We start from the raw sequence: 6,271 nt of genomic DNA on the forward strand, positions 1-6,271 counted from the left end.
ATAAAAATCTCCAAACCATAGAGTACATAATACCAAAGTTATCTACAATCCACCATAATACTGTATATGTCCATTCTCTAACATCAAAAGATACATCAAGGATCTTTCAAAAAAACCCTACTGATCCTAACTCAAAAACTTACCCTCATAGTGGGGTAGTACAATTGTCTTAATAGTGGGCTCAGTCTGCCCATCTTTTTGGGTTCCCTGAAATAGTTTAAGTTGGAGTGAGACACCTCTCAGTAAGGGAAATAAACTAAATACAGCTGTGTGGCAACATGAATATTCAATGTTATAATAGATATACAGTACATGTCACATACTTGAAAACACTATTAATAACATAATTGAGTAACATTAAAGTTCATAATTCTACTAAATCATATTGTTCATAAATCATCTGATATAACTAGTAATTCTGAAATTTACCCAGGATGAATAGCTAACTGATGTCATGTATTACCCTTCATGACGGGTTGTGCAGCCCAAAAGTGAGACCCGACAATGGCTAGACGACCACTGTCGAGTCAAAAATGTCTATAAGTACGATGGGCCCACCACACTCTGGTCCGGATTACCAGGTGGACGTCTACAAATCTACACTGAAAGACACATCGACTATCCATCTCCCACCCCCTCTACTAGCAGGGGCGATTAGCACAAGTCTGAACTGAACTGAACTTTAACATATATAGCTACGGTACCGTGCACCTGTAACTGATCTGAACTATTATCCGAGTTCTGATAACATATAATACATGATAATATACTGTTTAATGTAAATAGATTGATAGCATGTTATGATTTCTGTAATAACATAAATAAATGCAGCCTTGCGCCAATTACATTATATCTGTGGCTTTGCGTCGAAAGATTCATAATTACGGCCTTGCACTGAAAACATACATAATTCACGACCTTGCGCTGGCTATCAATCACGTCCTTGTGCCGAACATATCATACATATTGATCTGAATAAAGGTATTATTTATCATGTATTCTGAAATCACAATGTACTGTATTATACTGAAATAGCTACAAACATGCTTTTCCTATAAACTTGACTGACATAATACAATTCGAGTAAAATAATATTCATGCCACACAATGCTGAATAAAACCATAACTTCCATTCTAAAAATCATATTTCCTGTATAATAGTAGTATTTCCCAAATATATATTTTTACCAATATGCTCATACATATAATACATGCTTTCTGAAAATTAATTTGCTAATAAGTAATAATAATTTTCATAGAAAATAACTGTTTTAGTTTATTCCCTTACCACCTAACTTCTGAAAAGCCCCTAAATAGACTAGTCCTGCACCTGCAGGGTTCCTCATTCAATACCTTGAAATCAACATTTATCATAACAAAACTTCAGTATTTTATTTCTTCAACTACAGGAAAGTCAAATATTAAATATAAAGCCTAACCCTAAACTTGGGATGAAATCTAAGGTAGCCCCACCAACGATCCACTCCAGTATATTTGAAGGGAACTTTCCCAAGAGTGTCATGGTGGCCTCGGATCGTCAAACCGACAAGAATTCGACCCGAAAACTTAGAGAGAAGGTAGATGGATCGAATAAGAGAGAAAGAGAGAGAGAGAGAGAGAGAGAGAAGTTTGTGCTTGAGATTTCCGCTGAAAATGAAGTTTAGGCTATTTATACACTGGCCTTCGTCGACGATCCACGTCACTTCGTCGACGAGGTTAAGAAGGAAATTCGTCGACAAGGAGACAAATGCTTATCCTCGTCGACGAAATTCAGAACTAAGACATATCCTCTTGGTATCTTCTCATCGACAATACACGTCCCCGTCAACGAGCCCCTCATGTGTTCCCGTCGACGAATCCCCTGTGTTTGTCGATGAAACCCTGTTTAATTTCAAATTTTAATTCCTTCTTTCCTCTCCTCCTCCTATTATTAAATTACGATAATTATTCAGGTCTCTAAATAGTCAACTTATTTTTTTAATAATAATAATTTTTTTAATTACATGTTTAATTTAGTTTTAACTTAGAAAAATGGAAATATAGTAGAATATTTAAAAAAATCATAAAAATGAGAAAAATCTAGAAAAATAGATAAATATCCTAGGAGCCATTTTTGACTCAAGGGCCCAATTTTTTTAAAAAAAAATTCAAAAAATAAATAAAAAGTTGAGAAAATTCTTGAAAAATCTTGAAAAATGGCAACAAAAAAAAGTCCTAAAAAGTAGAGAAAAATTCCAAAAACACTTTGGGACCCTTCTTGCTTCGTTTTGATCACTTTTAGTGATTTCCATCATATGGTTTGTTTATGGTGTGCCTTGCTTGCCGCATGAGTGCATATGTTGCCTTTCTTGTTATGCATGCATGTGCCTGCATGACTGCATGTGTGTGCACACCCCCATGAGGAGAAGTATGATGAGTTGAGGTTTGTAATTAATCCCTAGTTATCACGTGAGAGCTGCGAAGTCTACCAGAATACCTTTGGGCTTACACGATGGAGATTCCGCTAGACCCCTTGATTTATGTGTATATTTCTATTGCATGCCTTGTGGCTTATATTCACAATATATATATATATATATATATATATAATGTTTTTTTTTTAATCTGGAGTAAGACACATGTCAATGTACGTACGATGACACGTGGCACCACACTGTCTGCACAGCTAGGATGATGTCACCTGTCTAATGTGGCACAATCCTAACTGTTTGTCATGTATTTTGTCTCAAAGCCTAGATTGCTGCCACATCAACAATCCATGTTATTTAATCTAGGCCACTAGCTTTTTGCCATGTGGTAGGGTGATGTTGTGCTAATGTCATCCCATGTCATTCCTTAAAAATAAAGAATTGAAATTATTCAAAGTAGCACGTGTGTCACCATATATATGGTGACATGTGGCGCCACCATATTTGTGGAATCTAAGTGACATCACCCGAGTGACATGGCACAATCCTAGCTGTTAAAGGTGTGTTTTCTTTGAACAGTTGGATTGTTACCATGTCAGCGATCTGCCTCAACACCCTAGCACCTATCCATTTTTGCCATGTGACAGGGTGCATGATGTCAGTATCACGTCACCTGCCATGTGTTAGCCTATAGTTTTCCAAAAATAAAATATAAGGGTAGGACCACTCCTATGCTGCTACGTGTCTTCATAGATGGCTAACATGTGGTAGCTTATCTCATTTTCTTGCCTCTGCTTCTTCTTTTGAACTAGGTCAACTCAGTTTGACCTGGTCCTAACCCATTGATCAATAAAACCAATTTTGACTCGGTTTGGCCACCTTGAATCATCCTTATTTTTTAATGATAATAATTTTTAAAAAATACATTTTTAATTCTGTTTTAACTTAGAAAAAATGGAAATATAGTAGAATAATTAAAAAATTAATAAAAAAGAGAAAAATCTAGAAAAATAGATAAAAATCCTAGGAGTTATTTTTGACTCAAGAGACCCAAAAAAATAGAAAATTAAAATCCAAAAACTAAATAAAATTTGAGAAAAATCTTGAAAAATGGCAAAAAAAAAAAAATCCTAAAAAGTAGAGAAAATTTCCAAAAACATTTTGGGACCCTTCTTGCTTAGTTGATCACTTTTAGTGATTTCCACCATATGGTTTGTTTATGGTGTGTTTTGCTTGCCGCATGAGTGCATGTGTTGCCTTTCTTGTTATGCATGCATGTGCCTACATGACTGCATGTGTGTGCACACCCCCATGAGGAGCAGTATGATGAGTTGAGGTTTGTAATCTCTTGTTATCTCTAGAGAGCCAAGAAATCTAGCAAAATACCCTTGGGCTTACACGATGGAGATTCTGCTAGACCCCTTCATTTATGTGCATATTTCTATTGCATGCCTTGTGGCTTATATTCGTTGGAATAAATACTTCCTTTGTTGCATGCATGTGCTTCTAAATGGAAGTCTCACACTCAATCTTCCTCTAAACCTAGGTCAGGGCTATGTATTTGCATGCCCTAAAGGAATCGAAGGTGGGTGGCTTTTTTCTTGCACAAGGTCGTCCGATATTTAAAGGTTAGGTAAAGAAAACGCCCAACTTGGAATGAACTAAATAAGCAATTAGTCCTCATTGGGATCATCAAATAAATTTTTCTTTGCACATCTTCAGGGATCTTGAGGTAAAGGCGGCCTCTATCTTTCATTGGACTACCCAACACATTATGGACTAGTAATTGAAGGAAAAAGGAAGAATGTAAAGTTTTGATCGGTTAATTTTGAAGGTGATCCTAGGCATACTCCTGAATCCAACCTGGTAATGCAGATTATGGACTATTGGTTCCCTTGGACCTAGGAATAACTTAGAGACCAATGAATCAGTAGCATATTGAAGGCATTCTAGCCTCACCTAGAACTAAATAGGTTAGTGGTGACTCCCTTGGTCCATATTTTGACCATTTGTCATCACAAACATTACCCCTTCATAAATATCAAGTTCGCATTTTGGTTGAGGCAACACAGAGATTTAACCCTCGTATTTTTGGAATTGACCCTCTCCGAGATGTTGCGACAGACATGGTACAAAAATTTTTGTTAGCCCGTTTGTGATTGAAATCTAATAATCCATCACATAAATAAATTTGGATATCTATAATATTAATTTGCTCTCATTATAATTTAATTCTATCTTAAAATAAATAAATAAAATTGTGTATATAATATAAAGATACACACATGTATTTATGTTAGTACATTTCATAGGATAATATATATGTAGACATTCTTAGTGGGTACACTTTATTATTCAATTCAATTAATAATCTCGGTTAATTTTATGAAATCAAACCAAATAATAGATTGAATATCCCAATCCTAATAGCAAATATGGATTTAGATTAAATATTCAAATAGTCATTGTATAATTGAATTTGTTAAATTAAAGATTTTTCTACATCAAAATAGATTAATACATACTACCATAATTGAATTGAAGGTCTCATACAAGGTAGAGATACACATATTTATTCTCTATTCTCGTTTGGGTAGGCTCCTTGTAATTCACCATATGGTTGGTTGATAAGTGATTCATTCTCCTAATGTTCTATATGTCATGTGTCTAAGAGTTGGGCCATAGTCACAACATTTCAAGGGGTACACAACTATCACTCTTAATGTTTTCAATAATGAGACTTTACCACCTTGAAGTTCAAAAAATAAAGTTAATCTCTACATTGAAGTTTCCTATTTAATATTTTTAAAGTTTCAACATATTATGAATGTTACATTTTATAAAATAATTTTAACACAATCACTAGATTTGTCAAGCATATTGTGCCCTCTACATGAAAATTATGACAAGGGAAGGTAAGATGATTCCACCTCCACATGACCTATCTGCCTCGAGGGCATTGCGACACACCGCTAGTACCTTTCCCGCCTCTATTGTGTGTAATTTTTTTCTTGGGAAAATTAGTGTTATTTTTCTTTAATGTCATACATGATGTGAAGATGGAAGTAAGGATATATATTTTATTTGTGAATAAAATAAAGAAACAAACTGGAAGATTAAGTTTACTTTCAATTACATATTCTCCCTAATGAGTTCATGGGACTATAGAGGATAAATTTTTTTAATTGCTGATAAATTTTTTTAATTGCTTTATTTGCTCATTTGTGTTTAATCATTGAAAACATAGAATGTTAATTTTAATGATTCATTGTGTGCATTCATAATATTATTTAACTTTGTTGATACTACTAACATATATTATTTAACTTGTTGATACTACTAACATGGATGAGATCAATACAACTATATTTTTTTTGACATTTCATAGGATAAGGTGCAAAGAGGTACAATCTGTTTTTTTTTTTTTTCAAATTATTTTTAAAATAAAGGGGTGCAACACGAGGACTTCCCAGGAGGTCACCCATCCTAGTACTACTCTCACCCAACACACTTAACTGCGGAGTTCTGATGGGATCCGGTGCATTAGTGCTGGTATGATCGCACCCAATCTATTGTTTGATTCTTATTATGTGTTCCTAATTGAAGAAAAAAATTTTTAAAAAATATTCCCTATTGTTAAATTAGGAGAAAAGATTATTTTTCTCTATTGATTCACCAATAATACAAGGATTACAAGGGTATATATGCATGAGAGAATTGGAAAAAATGGAAAGTATATATTGTGCTAAATGGAAAGTGTATATATCTCTAATACTCCCCCTCAAGTTAAAGCATAGAGATTTGTAATGCCTAACTTGCGTGATAAGTTTTGGAAATGCTCACAACCCAAAGCTTTGGTGAAG

General features: G+C 34.3%; 1 non-coding gene across 1 annotated transcript; it reads right to left on the reverse strand.

Moving 5' to 3' along the window:
* Positions 1-5,856: 5,856 nt before the first annotated feature.
* LOC131150039 (5S ribosomal RNA) lies at positions 5,857-5,974 on the reverse strand. The gene has a single exon (XR_009135425.1). It is a non-coding gene; the product is annotated as a 5S ribosomal RNA (ribosomal RNA).
* Between the last annotated feature and the right edge of the window lie 297 nt (positions 5,975-6,271).

The sequence above is a fragment of the Malania oleifera genome, chromosome 2 (genome assembly GCF_029873635.1).
Source record: "Malania oleifera isolate guangnan ecotype guangnan chromosome 2, ASM2987363v1, whole genome shotgun sequence".
NCBI lineage: Eukaryota > Viridiplantae > Streptophyta > Magnoliopsida > Santalales > Ximeniaceae > Malania > Malania oleifera.